Raw genomic sequence first — 24923 nt, 5'->3', positions numbered from 1 at the left:
CAGCACCCACCCAAGTTCCTGCTATGCTTCCCATAACAGATTTGTGCTCATCTGCTACATTCTCAAAACCAGGGTGTTTGCATTTTCACTCACCCTGAGCTCTGAGGATCTGTTGGCCTATAAATCTAAGTGAATAAATACATAATGTATATTGTTTGTGTATGCAGACAATAAATCATTTCCCCATGTTTGTTCTGTGATTAGTTCTGTTGGTAGACAAAGACCTTTTAAAGGATCTTTAATCTTCCCATTTTTATTTTCAACAGGTCAGCAAAACAGATCTCTTGGGCTACTGGAGAAGTCAGAGGCAGTTCCGGCGCCTGCTTAATTTACCTTAGTCAGATCCTGCACCATCCTCCACTCCCCCCCGATTGAAATGCCGTGCAAGTTCTCTCTGGGTTTTCCCACCATTTTTATGGGGTCATTTTTCATGGCTATAATGTCACTCCCTGAAATATAGATTTTTAAGCCTCTGCTACTGCAGGGAGAGTTTTGCTACAGTCCTGGCAATTTGAATTCTATCAAGGCATTATGTCATTGTTAGCACTGGAAACACGAGATCCAGAGGGCATCACGGAAGGCAGGAATCTTGGTCTCTGAATGTTATTTTGCTAGCCCTATGTGAGGAGATTTCAAGGTGACCCAAAGCTGCCTGCGCTGGGGTGGGGGAACCTTTGAGCCTCGAATCATAAACACAAGGGAAGCTTATTTTGCGAAGCGGTATGGACACTGTTGCCCTTACTATTTCTTAGAGAAACAGGACCACCCTCTGCTAGCTAGTCTCCACCATCTCCAGAAACGATCCCAGTGACCCCCCCTCCTCCTCCTCCCCCTCCTCCTCCTCCTCCTCCTCCTCCTCCTCCTCCTCCTCCTCCTTCTTCTTCTTCTTCTTCTTCTTCTTCTTCTTCTTCTTCTTCTTCTTCTTCTTCTTCTTCTTCTTCTTCTTCTTCTTCTTCTTCTGTATTTTGCCATCCCACGATGCAATTCTGCCCACACCAGAGCCCTCCAGTCCCTGGATGGCAATTCCTTACTTACACCCATTTCCTGCCTCTCACAAAGTAGGCTGTTGCCTGTGCAAGCTCTGAGCTCAGGCCACAACCAGCCAGGTAACCTTTAAGGTGCCGCAGGACTCCTTGTCTTTTTGCCGAAGCATGCTGCCACCGCAACTCTCTCCCAGGGCTAAGAAGAAGCTACTGACACATCTCTTGATTCTGTCACTGTTAACAAGCTGCTGTGTTTAAAATCCAGGCTGAAGAGCACCAGCGGTTTGGGAACATGGGACCAGAGCACTGTCAGCTTATGTTGCCTCATGAAATAATAAGCGAAGCGCAGATCCATTAGAGGGGCTGCTTCATGGATTTGATCGTTGCTGGGTTTTTGTTTTTTATTAAGCCTTGCTTTTCTTTCTTATTTGAAGTTTTCAAGCTCTCGTCAGGATTCTCAAGCGAGTATCTTTGTTTTAAATATGTGTAGATTCTGCCACAGTGACCTTCTGGAGAACATTGGGTGTCATCAGCCCCAGGCAGCATGACTTGGGGGGGGGGAGAAATGATGGGACCCGTAGTCCAACAATACCCAGGGGGCCACAGATTGTCCTTCGCCATCCCTGTTCTACAAATTCTGCAAAGCTCCACAGTGAGAAGAAGCTGCTGCCACCCAGGTTCCACAGGTGTGCAGGTAGAAAGCCATCAGAGGTGTGGGGGCCACCTGGGGTACTGCCCTGAGTGTCACATGCATGACTATCTGGTGGGTAGACATTGTGACTGTGTGTTCAGTGCAAAGAGCTCCTGGCCCTCAGGGAACAGGTTTATTACCTCAAGGTCAAGGTGGCTGACCTGGAGTCAGAGGCTCCGAGTTGTGCCCAACATAGGGATGGGCCGTCGTGCTTGCACACATCACACATATGAAGTACCGGTGCATCCCCAAACTGCGGCCCTCCAGATGTTTTGGCCTACAACTCCCATGATCCCTAGCTAACAAGACCAGTGGTCAGGGAAGATGGGAATTGTAGTCCAAAACATCTGGAGGGCCGAAGTTTGGGGATGCCTGTCTTAGAGGGTCATGCCAGAGTGCTGGACCTTTGGTACTCTGGTGCAACCCTTCTGATGAGCCTAGCATGCTTTCCTGTCCGGTGCTGATGCTCTGGGCTTGTCAGAGGGTTGTTGTCAGGTGCTGGATTGAGGAGGAATGGTGGGAGCCGTTCTCCTGATCCTTCCCAAGGGCAGGAGGATAGTATTGATTTAGAACAGTGGTTTGCAGAGGGGCATAGTCCAGAGGAGGAAAGCTGGGGAATACTGAGTGGGGAACAGCTAGAAGAGGAAACACCAGGAGAGAGGCAGCTGGCAGATTCAATGTCCTTGGAAAGCATTCCTGACCCCCCCTTTGCCTAAGACTAGGCGGGCTTTGAAAGTGATAGAACAGAGAGCGCAGCAGCAACAAGCTCAGATTACCCAACGTAGGAGTGATGTAGATTAATGGGGATGGAGGGGGTGAACCTTTACTGGGAGCAACACCATTTCTAGAGAGAGATGCATTCCTTTGTCTCTCACTGTGATTAACTGGTAAGAACGCTCCTTTCGTTTGACCTGCTTATTCACTGCCACCGGGGGAGGGATCCGAATCCCCGAAGCCTGACAGTTGTGCCAGAGTGCTGGATCTTCAGCGGACTTGTGACAATGCGCATCACACACACAAATGGATAAGGTCTACGGTCGGGAAGGCCAACCTCCACCCCCTCAACATTGAGGGGAGCTGGTCCCTTGCCCAGAGATTTCAAAGAGGCTGAAGATACCTCAGCTCCCTGGAGTCAGTGTTCGAAATTAGCCAGGTGCATTTTGCACCTGGTTTTCAACCACTTGCGGCCAAGTGGAGATGCTTGGGTGCCAGGATGGTGCCTGACATCTCCATCATCTGTAGCTGCATATCTGGAGAATACCTTGATCTGGACTGTTTTCGCACACTAATGTAGAATTCTTTCAGTTATATTTAACTACACAATCAAAAATGAATGTCTGGAACCAAAATGCTTTTTCTGTGCAGCCTAAGCACGAGCAGGTGCCATTAAGAAAAAGAGGCTGGAATAGGCCAATATATATGTGAACTGTTCCTGGATCAAGTGACTTTTCTTCTTTAAGTTCCCATAGTTCTTAAACTAGTTCAAGGTTGTCATCTGAACTAGCCAGATGTTTAAGTGAGATTTGATCACATTCAGTCCATCGTTTGAAAAATAAGTCTTCAGAGCTGTTCTGCTCCACAATGACAACTAGACACTCTGTTTTGGCGACTGTAACCCTGGTTTAAGGACCCATTTGGTGCCTAGTTTATATATCTGAGTTTCTCACACTGCCTGGAGTTGACACCACTGCCTGAAGCAGTTGGGAGAAGCAGAGAGGTGGTGGAAGGGGCAGAGGCTCCCTGCTCCCAGTTGGTAGCTCCCCTGCTGTCATGGAGAAGACTGGTGTCACTCTGAGCAAGAGAAAAACAATCCTGTAGAACAAACACATTCCTTGGGAAATTGACTAGATACCACCTGTCTCTTGTTACTCCTCCAAAGGCCGAAGGGCACCTGGCAGTGAGCGATTCGATCATCTGGAGCATACAGAGTTGGTTTGCTTTTAATGCTCAGACATCCTCCCCACACCCTCCAAAAACGAAACCCCAAAAAACCCTGAAATGGTTTATTTACAGGAAGGCCGTCCATGTGATTTTTCTTCACTTTTGAATTGCTGCTGAACTGCTGGGAAATTTTGAATTCCTCCTCTCTGCTGTGCATCAAAATATCCGTTCGCTTGCACTTAGTCAGCTCTGCCAAATGAAATGAAACAGTTGCCCATCTAACCCAAGAGCCATGCATCATGCGAATTTTCAAAGGCTTCTGCTGTGCGCAAGCCACACACCTCCCATTAGAAAGAGCGCGTGTCCGGGGCCTGTGTAACTCATTGAAAATTTCAGAGTTTGCTAGAGGAGTCCAGAGAAGAGAATAATCAATTTAAAGCATTTCAGACTGAGCGGCTTCTTCTGAAAGACGTTTGAGAGTCCCAAGGATGCTTTTCTATTCCCGCTGCGAGACTCTCAAGCAGAGCTTTTGAATGTCCCCATTCACCTGTTCCCAAACCGAAGAACTGAGGTTCGGGCTGTTCAACGGTCAAGAAAAAGAAACGGAAAGCCGCATTTCTACTTTTTTATGTGCTGCGACAACATTTTCAGTTGACGCAGTCTCCTCCCACTCCCAAATCTATAGATTTTAGAGTACTGTTGCATAGCTCATAGATCCCAATATATATTATTTATTGGACTGGTTCTGAGATGAATAACTCAGTTGTTCCGCATTTAAATGGTGTATGGACCAAATAAGGTAATTGCATCTTTCATCCCTGCAGCACTTTCAAACAGAGGGCAGCACTAGTCATGGGTATCGCTGAGAAGGCTACAGAAACCCGAGTTTGTGTTATAATTCATCAAACCATACTGCTGTGCAGTCTCCCTTCATTGCAATGGGTGTTGTAGGAGTACTAGCAGGCTGCTGGTAGGATGAAACTGTCCTGGAGATACAGGAGGCACTTTAGAGGCTTCCTATGTGGCCAAAAAAAGCTTGAGAAGATTTGGCGAGATTTGCTGGCAAACAACCATAACATACAGTCCGTATGTAAGGCCCTGGGGGTGAAAGGGTGGCAGAGGGAGATGTCCCCAGTTATTCTTAGTTGGGGAATGACTTAGGAATGTGCCAGTTGTAGGCGCCAGTTAGAACAGCTGAAAACTGAGGCTATCCCTCTCATCTCTCAAGTGCTTAACAAGGGATGGGCAACAAGGGAAGAGACATAGCTCAGTAGCAGAGCATCTACATTGCATGCAAAAGGTCCCAGTTTCAATTCATCTTCAGGGAGTGCTGGGAAAGACTCCTGCTTGAACCCCGGCTAATCATTGCAGACCATACTGAGCTAGATGGACCAAAGGTCTGACTCTGTTTCAGGCAGATTCCTACGTTGCTGCATCCAGTGGAGATGCTTGGGAGATTCCACCCGTGGCATTGATGCTTATACCTTTGTTAGCTCCTTTTGGTATGCCCAGCTCTTAGTTTTATCAGGACACTGTGCTTGGATGGCCTTTGAACTTCCTCTGCCCTGCTCTAGTCAAATGGCTCACTGTTTCTGGCCTTTACCCAGAGGAGTAAATCTACAGGTAGCAGCCCACTCACAGGTTAAAAAAAGGGAGCATTTTATGTGTTTGTGCAAAAAAAAAAAATTGTTCAAGGCGAGACTTATTTTTACAAGGCCAAGTGGAGAAGGACAATGGAAGTAGGAGGCTGGTGGCCTCTTGGGAACCTGCAGCCCATATCCCTGGTGTGAGGCAGAGGGCTGTTCAATGTCTTGCAACCCTCACTTGTGTATATAGAAGTTAGTTTCCCTAAAGTTCATGGAAGTTATTTTCCAGCCAGTGCATTTTGCATGGCAGACTAAGACCTAAGGACCCATATTAAGTGTGGTATAATCCCTAGTGGATACAGCAACCCCTTGGTGTGATGGTCTGAAGGTGAGGGAGGCCTCCACCTCTTGCTGAAACTAAGCAGGTCTGGGATTGGTCAGTGCCTGGATGGGGAACCACCTGGGAGCCTTTGTGGGTTCCCTGACAGAAGAAAGGCAATATATAAATGTAAGAAAACAAATATATGAAAAAAATGTTGGATCAGGGCTAAGGAGACCCAGGTAAAAATCACAGTGACATTGGGCTGGTCACCCTCTCTCAGCCTAACCTTCCTCACAGGGTCGTTGTGGGACGGGAGAATTGTCTATACTGTCCTATGAGTGTCCTTAGCTCCCTAGAGGAAAGGTGTCTTAGGAACATGCGATTCTGCTTTATACTGAATCAAACTGAAGCACATTCCTAGCCTTTCTATTTATACCTTTATGTTTCTAGGAGGAACAAAAAGCCCCTTAAAACATAATTTTCACCCACATTTCCTGTTTTTTGACCCAGGCCAATTCACCCCACCACATAATATTGCCAAATATGATAATGAAACAAAATCTTTCGATTTGGATAGCAGCCTACAGTGAGGCTGGAGGCTTCTAGTCCTCATCAGGGGAGGGTCAGTCTCCATGATCTGATTTCCCTCCTCCCTCTCCAACCGGCTGTGCTTTGCAAAGAGTGTCGCTCTTTCCACACAAGGACAAAGGGATTTTTTTGACATAAGCAGAAAATTACTATGGACTGAAACTTTTAATGCTAGCATTCAATGGGAGGAATCACCATTGAATTCGGTGTGGGATTCAATTCTGTTCCCTGTAATCTCATGTCTCACAGTGAAGGAACTGCCAGAAGGCCCTCAGTGCTGGATGTCAGTGTCTGGGCTGAACGCTGGGGGTGGCGACGCTCCTTCAGGAATACAGAGCCAAAGCCATTGAGGGCTTCAAAGAATGAAGTTTAAGCTTTTCTGAATTCCAATTAGGACTCAAACCAAATTGAACAGCATCTGTATTTGGCTGTTTTCTAAATACCAAATCAGGGTATATGACTGAATGGGAATTTGGTATGGTTCATGTTTTAATACAAACCTTGCTAATTCCCCAAGCTTCCCCAAGGAGCCAAAATGTAGCTATTCTTCTAAATTCACTCTTCTCGGAATTCTGTGATGCAGTTCTGCAACCAAAGCTGCACCTCAGTTACGTACGATGGCACATATATTAGCAGAAAATGCAAATGCAAATCTTGCGAAAGTAACACACACAACTGCATTCTATTAGGGGGGAATTGCTTGGGAAAAAATGTATCTATTAGGAAAAATTGCACACAAAAATGTGCCGATGGGTTTTGATGGGTTTCCACGAGCATTTTTTTTTTTAATTAAAAAATTGCAAACTGATGCAGAAATGTGATGAACTGGGCTTAAGAAATGTGAAAAACTGAGCAACTGAAACAAGCCAAATGGACAGATTAACCCATCCCAATTCTGAATACATGAATCTTCTACTGCCCCGTTGGATACAGATCTTTCCTGGGCCTGGGCTGGGAAAGAAATCTAGCCCTGTGGAGTCACGATAATATGCACACCTTCTCTGCGTCGCTCCCAGGTCAGTTAGTCATCTCTGATAGTAAAAATAACCAGGAAGGGTCATATTTCCCTCAGTCCTGCCAGAATGAGATGAAATGTTTTCAGATGGATTTGAAGGCACCAAACTGTTCCCCAGAGCAAAGATGAAAGACGTCACTGTAGTCAGCCTGGCTCCCCTGCCAGCATAACCTTTTTTTAAAATGGCTGGATAATGAGGAATAAGCTATAATTTAGACATAGTATTATTTTCACTGCTCAGATCGAGAAGTGGAGAGAGTGAGGGAAAGAGAGGGGGGGGCAGGGTACTTGATCCCCTTGCATCATCCCATTTTGCCTGTAGCCCCGATGCCCCCTCTCTATAAAACTCACCCGCGGAGCGGTGCCCTCAGCGTGTTGTTGTGACGAATTCAAAATCAAGAGGGTGCTTGAATTGGATTTATTACAATTGGAAAGACAAGAAATGGTAATCTTTACGAGCCAATGGCACGGCGACTTATAATAGGAGAATGAAATATCATTTTGAATTTAAAGCAAATTAGATTACCGAGGTCAAATCCTTCTGTAGAGACACCGTGTCTCTCTCTTATGTCTGACATCCCCTTTCAAGGCTCCGCATTAGCATTTAAGTATTTTTTAAATGCATCTAGCACTCGTACGGAAGGGAAAGTGTCAGTGAAAGTCAAGTCAAGAAGATTAGTATGGGTAGGAAATGGGAGCGATCAAAATAAGTGTTGGAGAGGAGGAGGAGACGGCGGCACTCTCCGCCCATGAAGCGAAGCCTTCCAAAGCAATGGGATTCCAGCACCAACCTCCTTCTGTCACCCCCACCCTGCCGCGTAGGGACCCACATGACCCTTGGAGAAAAGCAAAAGCCTGACTTCCCTTTGAACCTAACTCAATCACAGCTACCTCCCAGGGAGAGGGGAGAAAAAAAATCTCCCCTGAACTTCAGAGATTTTATTTTAGTTTAATTTCCCTTGCTCCCCACCCCCCACCCCCCAAAAAAATCCAGAGTGGGGAATCAAACACATCCAGACTTTAAAGTAAGATAGCTTTTAATGTGCTGGTGTTGGTGATGTGCTCTGATCTTCTCCTGGCACTGTTCCACCTTGATCACTCCATCTTTTACTGCCTCTCAAAGATTCTCTTCCTGACCACTCCTCAGCTCTGCTCTGAAAGCAGGAAATGTGGGCTCCGTCACAAAGCTTCCTGAGGACAGAGGGAAGAGGTGTCCTAGCACTGGAGTCCTGGGAATCTAAAGGTGATGGCTGCCAACCGTCTATTCCAGGTGACAACACACCTCTGATAGGGTCTCTGAGGCCTCTGAGGCAAAGTGAGGGGCCACTCGTAAGGCATCCCCATAGGAAATGAGTTGTCCAAGCCTACTAGAGGTTTCTGATGTGGGGGAGATGCTTGGCTCACTGATTGGTCTAGGCTTCCTGGGAGAGCTCATTGATTGGCTCCGTTGTAGAGCTGCCGGCGATGAAAACTCTTCCTTTTTTCAAAGAACTTCCAAACCCAAAAGTGAACAACCAGGATGTCACAAAATTCAGAGTTCTCCAGGATCCTGTGAGGCGTCGGGAAATGAGGGAACACAAAAAGTAACCAAATCAGATTATCTTCTATAGATCACAAGGACTGAGTTGGAAAATGTGGTGCTCTGCAAAGTATTATTTATTTATTCCAAGTTATTTATTTGTTTTGATATTGTTCTTGTTCTTATAATGTTCATCATCACACATGAGCACATGTGTGTAAATATATATAATTTGGCACTAAAACTTCAATAATAATAATAATAATAATTTATTATTTATACCCCACCCATCTGGCCGGGTTCCCCCAGCCACTCTGGGCGGCTTCCAACAAAACAGAAATTCTAAAATACAGAAATCCATCAAACATTAAAAGCTTCTCTAAACAGGGCTGCCTTGAGATGTCTTCTAAAGGTCTGGTAATTGTTGTTCTCTTTGACCTCTAGTGGGAGGGCATTCCACAGGGTGGGTGCCACTACCGAGAAGGCCCTCTGCCTGGTTCCCTGTAACTTGGCTTCTCGTAGTGAGGGAACCGCCAGAAGGCCCTCGGAGCTGGACCTCAGTGTCCGGGCAGAACGATGGGGGTGGAGACGCTCCTTCAGGTATACCGGACCGAGGCCGTTTAGGGCTTTAAAGGTCAACACCAACACTTTGAATTGTGCTCGGAAACGTACTGGGAGCCAATGTAGGTCTTTCAGGACCGGTGTTATGTGGTCTCGGCGGCCGCTCCCAGTCACCAGTCTAGCTGCCGCATTCTGGATTAGTTGTAGTTTCCGGGTCACCTTCAAAGGTAGCCCCACGTAGAGCGTATTGCAGTAGTCCAAGCGAGAGATAACCACAGCCTGCACCACTCTGGAGAGACAGTCAGTGGGCAGGTAGGGACTCAGCCTGCGTACCAGATGGAGCTGATAAACAGCTGCCTTGGACACAGAGTTGACCTGTGCCTCCATGGACAGCTGTGAGTCTAAAATGACTCCCAGGCCGCGCACCTGGTCTTTCAGGGGCACAGTTACCCCATTCAGGACCAGGGAGTCCTCCACACCCGCTCGCCTCCTGTCCCCCACAAACAATACTTCTGTCTTGTCAGGATTCAATCTCAATCTGTTAGCCGCCATCCATCCTCCAACCGCCTCCAAGCACTCACACAGGACCTTCACCGCCTTCACTGGTTCTGATTTAAAAGAGAGGTAGAGCTGGGTATCATCAGCATACTGATGGACACCCAGCCCAAACCCCCTGATGATCTCTCCCAGCGGCTGCATATAGATGTTAAAAAGCATGGGGGAGAGGACAGAACCCTGAGGCACCCCACAAGTGAGAGCCCAGGGGTCTGAACACTCATCCCCCACCACCACTTTCTGAACACAGCCCAGGAGGAAGGAGCGGAACCACTGCATAACAGTGCCCCCAGCTCCCAAGCCCTCTAGACGGTCCAGAAGGATGTTATGGTTGATGGTGTCAAAAGCCGCTTGTCAACGGTTGTAATGAGAACAAAGCAGGGCTATTTCTATATAATTTACTCTGATTTGTTTCATGTTTACAACTAATAATAAGCTCTTTTCTGTATAGTAATGTCCAGGTATAAGAATCGGTCTGTACAATTTCAAATTTATCACCTGCTCTTCCTCCCTCAAGGGAGCCCAGGGCAACTCACAATAAGTTACATAACGTGGGTCGTAAGTCACTTTCCAGCTTCACAGGCAAGATTTGGGGACAGATTCTGACTACATTTGAGATCCAGGGGGTGCATATAGATTCATTTGAATAGCTGTCAGAATGCTGCCTTGCTTTTGTAAAAAGATTTTGAGAAGAGATATGAGTGTGGGGGGGGGGGGAGAGACACAAAATCCTACTATAATTATTATTGAGTCTCAAAAATTGCCAGATGGATTGCTACAGGGGAAAAAAAAACCCAGCATAATCTACATTGCTAAGTAATGTTCATTTTCCGAATGCCAATTGGATGGGATGTGGTTCAACTATCCCAATGCCGGGCACCTGTTTCTAAGGATCTTTGTAATGCTCAGCTGTTTTGAAGATATGTGTGTGTTTGTAGCTGTTCCATATCAAGAGCAGGGCACCCTCATCACAGAGTTCCAAAAGCATTCCTTTTTCTTCCTTTTTAATTCTCCCCCCCCCCAAAAAAATCTGCATTGGATCCTAATAACAGGCTTGGTTAAGCTTCCGTCTCAACATGCCAATAGCTTCAGTGCCAAAACACAGCTAGTTAACACTCCCTGTGCATCAAATAACGAAAGCTGGAACTCCCATACAATTACTGCATATCTCAGTGGAAGGTGGGATCATTAGATATTAGCAAAGTGCGGTGGAATAAAAATGATGTGTTAGCAGGGGTTCATTAAACTATATTTTCCAAGTCAGGAAGATCAATGTGCTTGTGCATCATGGATTAGGCTGCGCCGTTGGTCTGCTCCACTCTCCGGAAACCCGACGACGCAATCTATTGCCGGCCATACATCAATGTTGTGGCGTTGCACATTAACAACCGAGCTGTAGTTTCCGCTTGTCAGTAGGAACGGAGGAACGAGACAGGGAGGGAAGGAGATGAAAACAGGGAGAAATGGGGTCATCCGGGGGATGAAACCTGGTGGGAGATTGATACTATTTGACCTCCTGCTTTTCCCGACCTTCATCACAACTCCTCTCCTCAGTTGTGCAAAATCTGATGAACTTCGCAGGGCACTTTCAGACCTATTATTTCATAAGTGGCTAAGTGATTCCACAGACCGGTCTTCTATATTTCTGTCAAAACCTAACCTTCGGAGCAGCTCAATTCCTCTGGTGCAAAACACCGGCAGGAATGGGAGATTATGGAGGTCAGAAGCCCACCCAGCCCTCTTATTTTAGTCACCAAGACAAATTGGTGCAAGGCTGCTTTTCAGTGTCAAGGAATGAGGGTCCATCAGCTTTTTGTACAATTTTGCCGTAGAGCGCACCCACTCAGAAGTATTGTTTTTGGTGTGTGTGTGTGTGTGTGTGTGTGTGTGAGAGAGAGAGAGAGAGAGAGAGAGGAACAGTTGCACATATTAGCACTGCAACAGAATTTCATGGTTGCTTAACAAAGGGATTTGTGGCCCCTGCACTCCATGCTTTTTTTCTTTTTCTTTTTTAAAGGTGTTGCAAGCACATGACTGTCTCAGAAGGTTTGGTGTTGGCTCAAACACTTCCCAAGGGAACTGAGGGTGCATTTCATTGGCCCTCAGCTACTCTTAAGCAACATGAAGGAGGAGTTTGAGACTTGTCCTCTGTCTTTATATGTTTGTCAGGAGTGCTAAAAGTTCATTTGAATACAAGCACAGAAAGAAGCCGCCTTTCCTTTTCCAAATACCGGGAGCTGGCTGGCAATTGCCATCCTCTTTGTTGCTGCTTTGGGACTGGCGGAGTGCTGAGATTACCTCCATCTGTGCCAGCTACTTTGCTTGCTACACGCGCAACCTGTGTGTTTTTAAGACATGCTTGGTCTGGGGCCCAGATTTCTGACAGGCTGAAGCTGGGATCTGGTTCTGGCAAAGGCAGGTGAGCGTCAAATGCAATGGAGGCTGAAGACTTGGGAGTCAGACACTGGATCAGGCAAACAAGGATCAAGGGCTGAGATGCAGGGCAAGTCACAGTCAAACGTTGGGCTGGTGATCAGGCACCAGTTGAGCATACAAAAAAGAAATGGCCAGGGGAATGTAGTCAAAGATGAGCAGGTGGTTGGAGGTGAGGCAAGGCAAGGCAATACATTACTCCAGATTACATGGGCTTGTCCACATTTGAACATTACTTAGCTGTTAACCCATATCCTCCCCTTCACATTAGACCACAAGTATTTGTATATGAGGAACTACTTTGGTATTTCCCATTTATACAGGTAGGCATCCTCTTCGTGTTTGCCCCAACGTCTAATTAGTTGATTCTGTTATGCCAATTAAATACTGACAGTGCATGTGCTTAGATAGCAGCATGACACACTTGGGTGTTGTTATTTTATTTTATTTTATTTTATTTTATGTATTCCCCACTAGGAAGTGCACAAAAGCACACTGGCAGCAATTGCAAATTCCCATGGGACAATTCTGAATGTGGTTTGCTTGCATGGTTTTCTGCAAATCTGAGGGATCAAAAGAAAACGTGTGTGTGTGTGTGTGTGTGTGTGTGTGGTGTGACTATGCTTTGTTCAAGTGTGTACTGAAATAGTTACAAGGTCAGCTGGGGGGAGGGAAACCATGGAAATATTGTAGATGTAGTGGGTATGGAAGGGAGAATAGCAGAAAGGTGATGATTGATCTACCCACCCCAAAATACCAAAACAAATCATTTGCAACCCTGAGTGCAGCAGTTTGGTGTCCAATTTCCCAGAAATTATCAGATTATTCCCATATAGTTCAAATTTCAATTTAATGGGGGAAAGCAACAAGACTGATGTTGTTTGGGGGTAAAATCACATGCACTATGCAAATTAAATTGGAAATTCTGTCATTCTGGGTTACTCCAGCCACTCTGGATGGCTTCCAACATATATATAAACATAATAAAACATTGACCATTAAAAAAACTTCCCTATACAGATGTCTTCTAAAGGTTGTATAGGTACTTATCTCCTTGGCTCGGGGGGGTTGCATAACTCCATACACTCCAACATTTCTCTAAAGAAAATAGGGATGTCCTAAGAAAAAGAGGGACATTTGCGATCAAAACAGGACGGCTTCTGTAAATCCAGGACAGTTCCTGGAAAATAGGAGGGTCTGCAACTAGGCTAAATTGTGGTCTATTGGGGGCTGTCTTTGAAGACAGTTCAGAAATGTCATCTTGTGTAGAACACCTTGGTCCACCTGTTATCGGGTTTGGACAGGTATTCCCATATGTCACTTGTTTTGAAATCTGCACAGACTGCAGGGCCATTTTGCTGCAGGAGGGGAATTACAAGATGTTGCCTGGCCCATGCAATGTATGGACCAGGCTGGCAACTGAACACACCACTACTCCCACTGATAAAGATCTTCTTCTGAAGTCCTGTTGCAAGTTGCATCTTATGCATCTGTTAGATTGGCCTTCAGTGGGAGCACTTCTTGGTAGCAGTCCTGATGCTGTGGAACTCCCTGAAGAGGGATCCTCAGTGCTTCCTCCCCATTCTCTTTACACAGGCACTTAAAACCTTTTTTTAAAAAATACCTTCACATACTGCTGACTGAGATCTGCTGACTTGGTTACTGCTATCTCTTAACATATTGCTTTGAATTTTAATTTAACGCATGCGGAGGAGGATGACCGAGATGATCGAGTCTCTGGAAACCAAGCCTTATGAAGAAAAGCTGAGGGAGCTGGGTATGTTTGGCCTGCATAAGAGGAGACCCAGAGGAGTTTTGACAACCATCTTCAAATATCTAAAGGGCTGTCACATAGAAGACGGAGCAGGCTTGTTTCCCTCTGCTTCAGCGGGTTGGACCCAAACCAATGTATTCAAACTTGCAAGAAAGGAGATTTATTGACTCAGGTGACTAAGCATTAGGAAGAACTTCCTGACAGTAAGAGCTGTTTGACAGTGGAACAGACTTCCTCAGAAGGTGGAGGACTCTCCTTCCTTGGAGGTTTGCTTAAGCAGAGGTTTGGATAGTAATCTGTCACGTATGACCTAGTTGATATTCTTGCAAAGCAAGGGGTTGGACTACATGATGTAACGAATTGACATAATTTTAAATTTTCCCTTTTTTTAGCCTGGCTTTGCAAGGGTCAAACCTATATCCAGCCTGATTGACTGGACATTCTAATGGAGGCGGGTCTGCTTGGAGCTTAAAAGGAGGGAGGAGCCGTTTTGTCCATGGGAGAGCTCAAGGGAGTGGTAGCGTGGGTGGTTGCAGGGTCAGGGTAACGGAAGGTTTAGATGAGGAATAAACAAGTTCCATGTTACATGTTTGATAATAACAACAACTTGTGACAGTAACGAAGCTTGTACATGCATGAATCTTTAAGGCAACCATTATGAATTTGAGTTAATAAACTTTCATCTTTTATGTGCCAAGGAGAAATCGTCTTTCTTATTTCCAGCACGGTATCGAAAACAGTATAGGTGGGGGCTCTTTAAAGGACAAAACTTCCCTTAAGAGTGGCGCCGATAGTTTGTGTCCTTGAGTAACACGGTATAGGCTGAAGGTGGACGACCTGGTGTGTCACAGAGTTGCCTAAGCAGATAGGCAAGCTTTTAGAGAGAGGGATTTCAAGCTGAGGGAATCTCCTCACTGGGGACAAAGGATGCTAGTCGCACAAACAGCCTCGAGTTTCATAAGATACCTGGCCACGTGTGTTGGAAGCAAACTCCACTTACTAATAAACCCAAGATTGAAGAGGGGTTTATAAATGATCTGTAGGGAAATAGGGAGGTGGATTTTGCCTCAGGATTCCCTAGGAGTTCCTGTAGTAAGAGAGAGAGAAGACGGGTTCCCTAGGTGCTCTTCTAATAATAAAGTAAGAGGGGCAACTGGCGCACCGTTTTCGCGTTAGGTAGAAGGGATCCGTCGCACATGACCCTTAGGGTACTTTGCAACTCTACCATTCCATGATTCCACGATAGCTCCTGTTCCGCGGTGGTGGTTTTCAAATGTTGTTTGTCCTGTATCTGATTTTATTTATTATTTGGGTGATTGCTGAGAGCCTGAGACTTGGTGACTTTGGGAATGCCACCGTGCCTCTGAATGAGAAGCTGCATCCTAGGGGTGGCCAATTTGAATGAATAGCCACCAGCCCAGAGTCGTGTTATTACTCTACGGCAGTTGCTTGCCCTATTCAGGCCCAACCTGTTGTCTGAGGCTGGCAGCTGCCTTTTCAATATGACCGCCGATCTTGTATTGGCATAAGCTCAGATCACAGCATGCTGGGATAAGAGCCACTGCTGTGCTCCAGCCTCTTGCCTCGTGTTGTTCTGTTTGTTTTCTGCACAGGGATCACAACCCCTGGTGAAGAACACTTTTGTCATCCCATATTGCAAACCTGTCAGCTGACAACACAGTAATGAAACTCTGGGAAAAAAGGCAATTCCCCTTTTCTGTGTGGGCACAATAGGAGCACTTGTCTGACTAGGGAGCGAGAGGGGCTCCTTTATTATTAGGGTTTTCGCACATACAGAGGCTCGGAGGGCTTCAGAGGGAAGCTGAAAACCAGGCTTTCGAGCGGAAGGGAAAATGAAGGAGGAGAGGAAACTCCATGGGGTTTATGGCTGAGCAAGGATTTGAACCCACGTCCACACTGAAGGTTCTGGGCAGGGGTCTGTTGAGCTGGAACATATGCACAGGAGGGTGACCAAGTTGATAAAAGGGTCTGGAAACCAAGCCTCATGAGGAACAGTTTAGGGACTTGGGTATGTTTAGCCTGGAGAAGAGAAGACCGGGAGGGGATATGAGAGACACCTTCAAACATCTGAAGGGCTGTCACATGGACGATGGAGCAAGCTTGTTTTCTGCTGGTCCAGAGGGTAGGGCCCAAACCAATAGATTCAAATGACAAAAAAAGAGTTTTTTATATTAAGAGTTGATTGGCAGTGGAACAAGCTCCCTTGGAATGGTGGTAGAGTCTCCTTCCTTGGACGTTTGGAAACAGAGATTGGATGGCCATCTGTCAGGGATTCTTTAGCTGTAATTCCTGCATTGGAGGGGGTTGGACTAGATGACCCTTGGGAACCCTCAACCCTATGGTTCTATACAATATTCTACAGTGACAGGGGCTCCCCACAGAAGGGCTAGATGGCCTCTTGAGTTCCAACTTCCTGCCTCTATTGCAAATCCAGATGCAAGTGGAGACCCTTGTCCTTAGCACCTGCCAACGTAATGAAGAGCCTTCCCCCATATTTCCATTCCCTCCAGTGTCTGATTAGGAGTTAATTGGATGTCACAATTTCCTAAGCACTGGGCGAACACAGCAGAAGGTGCAGCTTGTTCCATAGTTTTATGAGAAATGTTATAAAGAGCACTTGGTTAATCGTCATTTGCGGCCGTACTGTGCGAACGAGAGTGGGCTTGGACTCCATCACACTGCGGAAAGGTAAATTATATGGCAGCCAGCGAAGAAGCAAAGGTCAAGAGGGACTTTGCAGGTGCATGGAATTAGCAGCAGCTATGTGCCTCCCATCACTGCAAAAAGGAAAAAAAAGAGTCCACCGGGCCTACCTGAAGGTCTTAAGGTGTCAAATGTGGAGGTCCATGCTAGCCATCTAGCAAAACTGGTCTTTCTTGGTCTGTGCAACTTCCAGCTGCAAGTGGGCTGTTGTGCATTTAGCATAGTTTCTTGCACATAGAAATCTAGCACATTAGCACCCTGCTTTCTGGTGTTAAGGAAGGCCTTTCCCCCTTGCTTGGAAAGCATTTGTATGTGTGTCACTCAACCACCCACTTGCCTGCTGCTTGAATTCTTATGTAGCATATAGCCCACTTGTACCAACTGGCCCTTCCACAGGCATTTAGGGAGAAGAAGGACAGAGGCAGGGCAGGAGGCACAGAGAGGTGCAATGAAGGGAGGGCAGAGAAGAGAACAGTAGCAACCAGGATGCTATTTATGCCCCTGTCACTGGATCTGTGGAAGGTGCCCATTAATCGATTCCTCCAGCCACTGTCCTTCCTCTGTGCTCCATCAACAACGCCAACCTTCTCGGGCGAGAGCTTTTGCTGCCAGACCGCCTCTGGGTACATTTGATTTTTTTTTCCTAAAGGGGCATTGATTAGCAGTGTTGTCTGAAACATAACAATGTGCCAATACTTCCCTTGTTCTATGACAGATTGCAATGCCGATGTCGGGCTAATGCAGTTATTTCTCCTTATTATACACTAATGCTTACAAAATAGCTGACAGTTGGCCCAGCTCATTAGGGCAAATCGTTTTCTCCCCTGGCCTTGGAAGTATCCATGGTAATGGTCCATTTTTGTACAGGGGTAAGGCTTGCAGGAGGGGGGGGGGAGGAAGCCAAGAGCTACCCCCCCCCTCCAGGAAACTCATTCTCCCCACAAAGTACCTCCAGTTGCAAAATTATCTGCCCTGCCCTGCCCTGCCCTTCAGCAACTTGAAAGACTCTTTGCCTGGTCAGGTATAATCCATTCTCCCTATGCAGTTCATCAGTTTGGTGTCTCAGGAGATTTGTAACCCTAGCATCCTCCCTGAGTCCTGGGATCTCCTATCTTTCATATTCCACTTATTTCCATCCATCAGCCAAGTACCAGGACTGTATGTGACTTACAGACAGGCCTGTGCAATGGAATATCTCACAGTAGGCATTACAGTGGAACCTTGGTTTATGAACACCTCGGTTTACGAATTTTCGGTTTACGAGCGCCGCAGACCCATCTGGAATGGATTAATTCACTTTCCATTACTTTCAATGGGAAAGTTCGCTTCAGTTTATGAACGCTTCAGTTTGTGAACAGACTTCCGGAACCAATTACACTCATACTTCGGGTTAAGTACGCTTCAGGTTGAGTACTCTGTGGACCCGCCTGGAACGGATTAATCCACTTTCCATTACTTTCAATGGGAAAGTTCGCTTCAGTATATGAACGCTTCAGTTTATGAACAGACTTCCGGAACCAATTACACTCATACTTCGGGTTAAGTATGCTTCAGGTTGAGTACTCTGTGGACCCGCCTGGAACGGATTAATCCACTTTCCATTACTTTCAATGGGAAAGTTCACTTCAGTATATGAACGCTTCAGTTTAAGTACTCCGCGGACCGTCTGGAACAGATTAATCCACTTTCCATTACTTTCAATGGGAAAGTTCGCTTCAGTTTATGAACGCTTCAGTTTATGAACAGACTTCCGGAACCAATTGTGTTCATAAACCGAGGTACCACTGTACTGGGAAAATGGCAACATTGGGGCCAAGTGTGATGATGCTTCTAGGAGTTGCAAACATGCAAAGGGACAGGGGGAGCTGCCTTATACCGAGTGAGATGATGATTGGTCCATCTAGCTCAGCACTGTCTACACTAACAGGCAGCAATGGCTCACCAGGGTTTCAGATGAGATATTCCCAGCCCCTAGCTGGAGATGCCTAGGATTGAACCTGGGACCTCCGGCATGCAGTGCAGATGTTGTACCACTGAGCTGCGGCTGCGTTCTCTTCTCTATGCTTCCCAAAGCAGTTTGGTGGGAGTTCACAAGCAAGAGAATGGAGGAATGGAGGTTCTACCAGGCAGTGTGTGTGTGTGTGTGTGTGTGTGTGTGTGTGTTTGGATCATCATCAGGGCTCCAATTCACCACCTTTGCTCCAAATGTCTTGCAGCAAGATGGAAGGGAGAGGCATAAAGAATTGTCTCCAGCTCAGTTTATGTGGCGAGGTCACAAAGCAACAGAAGAATTCACTTCTATCATGTTCATTTAATCTTGGTCTTATTTGTGGCAGGCTCTGTAGGTGCTGATGAGCCTCAGACCTTGCTTTGTATTTTCACGTTTTCCTCTGCATCAATGAGGTCTAGAAACCACCACTTTTAAATATTAGAATGTCCGGGTTCCTAGAATTCTGAAAGGGTAGTTTGGTTTTCAACAACGCATCCCCAGCAGATTCTGTTGCACAGGGGAGGAGGTACTTGGAGAAGTGCCTGCTTTATAGACTAGCAACCTGCTATGTGTGTTGATAAGGCTGCAATCCTGTACCTACTTAATCTGGAAGTCTGCCCCATTGAACCCAATGGGATTTAAGCTCTGAGTGCACATATATAGTGTTGTGTTGTAAAACAATCATAGCAAAAACAGGCCCATTTTGCAAGATTAAAGTATGGTCACATCCTGATGCTACCAGTACTTGGAAGGGCAAAGCTGCTAATCCAGGTATTTTCTGATGGGTGCTGTCATTAGATTTGCAGAAAAATGGTGTGTGTGTGTGATTTCTACAGGCTCCTCCACACTTGTCAGACTGTAGCAATGTGCTCTGTCAGGCAACACAAGTCAGCAAAGAGCTCAGGAATGATATGGTTCAACCCTGAGTGGTGACAAATGGGGTCTGTTTTGTTAAAACTTCCGAGATGTGCTATCCTCCTGGCCTCTAAGAATAGAGATCTAGGAGTCAAGGAGGCACCAATGGTGCTTTGAAAGGAATTCCCATTATGGTGGCAGGGACAGGAAGCATTAAACAAACCCTGTGACAATCGTGTTTCACGCTGAGAGGGGCCAATGCCCCTTTTCCAAGGCAACCTTCAAAAGGCGTCTCTGCAAAAGGCCAGTTAAGATACTGCTGACTCCCACATTGCATAGCTCTCTCTGAACTCAGAAATCTTCCAAAAGAGGTTGGGAGCTCAGCTGGGGAATGTTTCCTGCCCCCCTTTGCATTTCATGCCTCTCAACTCAACTAAACTCAACACATCACACACACACACGAGATCTGTGCACACTGCTGATGCTCTTGCCCTGCTCTGCGCATGGAGGGGGTTGATTGAAAGTGCTCCACTTTCCGCAGCTGCATGGCTTGATCATACATCACAACTCCTGGACACACCTCACAACAGGCAAACACTTCACACAGCTGGACTCTGTGCTTCCACTGCTGAAAAGGAAACCGCAAGGGAAGGGAGAACATCACACCGGTTGGTGCACCAGTAGCTGGGTTAGAAACCTATGGTCTTCCAGGTGTAATTCAAGGTCAGGCAGCCATGGAGCAAGGCTCAATCTGGAGCCACTCTCTGGCACAGTTTCCACATACCCCTTGGTGCCCATGGTGGCTGTCCATCCGCTCAGCTTGTGTTCAGTTCAAAGGCTGAGGCAACAGGGTTCAACTTGCATCAGGATTCACCCAGGGCTCAACTTCTGCACCTGCTTTTAGCCCAACCCAGCTAATCTGAAGTAAGAAGAGACAACAGTGGCTCTCAGGGCGACTTCATCATGCATCACTGAAAAGCACCTGAATTTCTCTGGAAACTTTTCAAGGGACTTCACATTCCACTTTCAGTCTCTTCCCTGCCACTGCTTACCTCTGGCCTTCCCACAGTGATCCTGCATGTCTCAGTTTAGGGGGAGCCATCTCCTCTCTTCTTGTCCTAGGCAACGCCACAATCCCCTTTGAGGACTCTGATTCAGAGTGGCAGGTGCTAGAGGAAGCGTTCAATGAATGTGGGAGGGGAGAGGGGACTGAGACAATAGAACAGAGTGAAGTTGATGGAGCCGCCCCCTCTCCAGCCTCCAGACATGGCTGATTCTGCTGTTGAAGCAGGGGTCCCAGAAGCTTTCTACCTGTGGAGGAGAGTGGGCTGTCAGAAACTGTGGAGAATGGGGAGGGTTCTGGGGGATGGGGGGGTCTGTGGGGGTGGTGGTTTGATAAAACAGAGTGGGAGGAATCAGAGGTGGAGTAAGGTTTGAGAAAGGAGGAGGCAGGTCCCTTTAAATGTTCCCACCAGAAATTCCCATAAGGGCCAGTAGCTTGGTTTCTACTCCTCTGCTTGAAAGCTTGGCAGGTAGGTGGGGAAACTTGTTGGATCACAACTCCTGTTCAGTCTTGTTATTGACCTTGGACTTGTGCACCCTGACCCTCGTTCCTCGACCAGACTTATTTCAGCTCACCCTTTGCCTGGAAGAGCTCCTGGACTGTATTTGTCTCTTTGCACGCAGCTGAGTCTGTACCATTCATTTGCTTTAGTAACGTATCATTTCCTTACTTATAAGTAAGTTCACCTGCTGTTGTGCTGGAGGTCTGGTTAGGGGAAGCGTGGTGCTCCCTTTATGCCATTTTCCTTCCACTCTGGACACTCTTGGGGCCAGGATGGGCCAGGATGGAGAGAAAACTGTGGGAAGGTGTGGGGCGGCAAGAGATCTAAATATAACACATAACAAATGCAGAACTCTGCTAGGTCAGGTGTTTCTCTTCGCTTGCTTTCTTCACTTACCACACAAACAAACAAAAGATCAGTTTCAGCAGCCTGCTAAAAATGTCCCAAGGACAGTTTTCAATAGATGGTGAAATAGGGTGACAAATGAGCTGGGGCTTAGAAATGAGGAAATAGAGATGCTCTCTCTTTCTCTCTGTGTGTGTCTGTCCTCTCCTCCCCCCCCCAGCAGATAGTAAGGGTTACATTCCACTCATCTTGCATTAGAACACTACAGCATAATCTTAATGAGGCTTAATGCAGGAGGAAATGGTGGTCCTAAAAATAATGTGGGGCTGGCGAAGTAATGACATCATTAGCAAACTCCAGACTTCAGGATTTCAAGCGCTTTTTATTAGACATTTTCTGTCAGTGCAAGATGTGTCCAGCAGATCCATTAGGCTTGTCAGCCAAAGTGAGAATGTGGAAGAGAGAATGAAGCAAAGCCCTGTCAAAACCCCTTGTGACCACTCCAGTGTGATGTTTTGCTCGGATGTCTCCCCCCACTGTGGATCTCTGGGGCAAATGCTTCATGGCAACACACAGAATACAGTGTGGGGTTATTGTGTGGCTGATCTGAGGGCCAAACTACGGGTCACACCTTAACTGCAAAGTTCTACCCTGGAGGGCAGAGGATGCTCCTCCTCCATAAATGGACTTCGCAGGGGGCCTGATCCAGAACAGGGCCTTAGTATGTGGGTGGTTGAGGGCTTTTACCTTTTGACCCACTGTGATCCATATCTATACCCAGTGCTTTTTTAATAGAAAAAATGGTTCTGGTACTCACCATGAAGTTGTTACAGTAAGTGTCACACTTTTAACATTTTTTTGGGGGGAAATGGCCACTATGGTCACTGAGTATCCCTGAAAAAAGCACTGTCTATACCTAAATGCAAGAGTTTACATTTATCTCTGTTGAATTTGATATTGCTGGTTTTGGAGCAGGGTTCCAGCAGCCTGTCAAGATGATTCTGAATTGTGGTTCCATCTTTTTCTGGTGTTAGGTACCCCTCCCAGCCTCATGCCATTTGCAAATCTGCTGAGCATTCCCTCAGTGACTTCATCCAAGTCCCAGGGTATGGTCTGTAGGCATTTGACCACTCCTTACAGAAGCCAAGCAGGTCTGGGTCTAGTCAAGGTTTGGACTTGCCCAAGAACCACAGGTGTGCTGCCTTGGGTTCAGTAATATAAAAGCTGAACAGCACAGGACTTAGAACAGAGCTCCGTGGCACACCACTTGAGGCAAAGCCATGAAGGAGCTCTTACTGGATACAGTTGTCCAACCGTCTGTAGATCCACCTGTCATCAGCCCACAATTACCATCTTAGTCCCATCATGGTAGAATTTGAAAAAATGTGTTGCTGAAATCAAGATACACTATGTCCAGTGAGTTCCATGATCTATCAAATGAGTAACTATGTTTTTAATTGATTATTTAAAGGGAGGTGGGGGGATGGTTTGGCATGATAAACCCATCTTGGCTCCTAGTTATTAATGCATTCCTTCCAAGGTGCTCACAAACTGACTGCTTTGTAATCTCTTCTAGAATTTTGCCTGTTATCAACAGCAGCGACGACATTTGCCCACCTCCAGTTTGCCCGAACCTCACCCATTTGCTAAGAATCTTCAAAGATTACTGACAGGCTCTGAAATAACATCCGCAAGCTTCTTAAGCACCATGGGATGAAATAAATATTCATCCGGCTCTGAAGATGGAGGTTCCTAGATATGCATCTTCAGACTCAATCTATGATATACATTAAAGAAACTAACTGCACCTCTTGGGTCTACTTCTTAAAATACCCAGGAAGTTTATATGTATGAATATAGGGACAAAACGAGTGTTTATCCAGTTGTTAGTTGCCACCTTTTGCTCTTGAACTGGTGAAATATAACTCCTCTGCTGGCTTGTTCTGTAGTTTTAGTTTATGCATGAATTTCATAAACTTTTATCCTTTTGAAAGCATCTCTTCTAAATATTCACACATACCACAAAGGACGAGGGAAGAGAATCGCCTTTCATAATTGTTTCAGCCCAGGCAAGGACTCAGTCACAGTGCATAAGAGACATCTCAGCCTCTTAGGGAGGAGGTTAAAAATTCAGGGACATTTAATTAGCAGCACATCCCCATATTTCTCTGGCTGCTGGTGGTGAGAGAATACTGGTCTTTGAATAACGATGAAACTAGAGCAAGGAATGTAGGAAAATCCTGCATGCTGAGATCTAGCAACTTCGGGATTCCAATATCTCTGAGATTTCCCTGCATAATATAGCTGCATAGTTCTACCCATTTCATCACACCCAGGATGGAAGTGGGAGGTAGGGTTAACAGAGACAGAACAATTGTGTACAGTCATGTCTTATTCCTCTTGCTCCAAATAAGGGATTTGACCATGGTATGAGAGTAAAGGCTAATAGAAGCCAGTGCTTGAAGGCTCTCAGCCACTTGCCTTTTTGGAGAGAAAACGTGCCCTGTGGTTCTCACTGAATTGCCATCTATCACCTTCTCAGAATAGAATCCCGGAAGGATGCCCAGGACTCAGCCTTGTGCCTATATATATTTAGAGAGAGAGAGAGAGCACTTTAAAACTCTGTTCTGGTGTGAAACACATGTACAAGCTTTCCATTTTCTTGTAATCTCCTAGCAAATAAATATACCTGAAAGCAGCAGGTTTAAGAAAAATGTTAATTACCTAAAAATGAGAATTCGGCATCCATTCTGATTCTTTAGGGTACCTGAGTACTGCAGGATCCCCCCAGGTCTAAATCATGCATGTTAATGCACACACACACACACACACTTGCTCTGAGTCCAGCACCAGGCCCTCAGTGTTTTCTTTGGCACTCCTGGTTGGATGGCCATCTGTCATGGATGCTTTAGTTGAGATTCCTGCATTACAGGGGGTTGGATTAGATGACCCTAAGGCTCCCTTCCAGCTCTACAATTTTATGATTCTATGGTGTGCTTCAATATCCAGCTGGGAACATAGACGTGTAAAGTTGGAAAGGACCCTGAGGGTCATCTAGTCCAACCTCCTGCAATGCAGGAATCCTCCCCACAGCCACCCCTGGGTGGTCTCGAACCGCCAATCTGGTTAATAACTAGATGCACTGACCCATTGAACCACTTATCTGTTTTTCACTCGTCATCTTCTCACTTCTTACAGTAAACATTGCTGTACTTACTCTGGGAGCTTTGACTGATTCCCCCCTCCTCACAACCAGACATGTTCTTGTCATGGTCTCGCACCAGGAATCTTCAATTGCAAAGCCCTCCTACAACAGTAGCTCCAAGCAGATCTACTTCCCAGTCCTTCCCATGTGGATCTGCTGGCACTGGTGCCCGCATCTTGTCCCAGGAACCCCAGAAAGATACTTCAGCCACCAGGCTTAAGTGACTGAGCCAGGAAGTCCTTGGGTGATCAGGAAAGACCTAAGGAGCTTCTCTGTAGAAGACCCCACAGCTTGAAACCCTGCTGCCCAGAGGAAATCAACAGTTGCAGAA

The sequence above is a fragment of the Zootoca vivipara genome, chromosome 14 (assembly GCF_965207765.1).
Source record: "Zootoca vivipara chromosome 14, rZooViv2.hap1.1, whole genome shotgun sequence".
Taxonomy (NCBI): Eukaryota; Metazoa; Chordata; class Lepidosauria; order Squamata; family Lacertidae; genus Zootoca; species Zootoca vivipara.
This window is presented reverse-complemented; position numbering follows the sequence as displayed.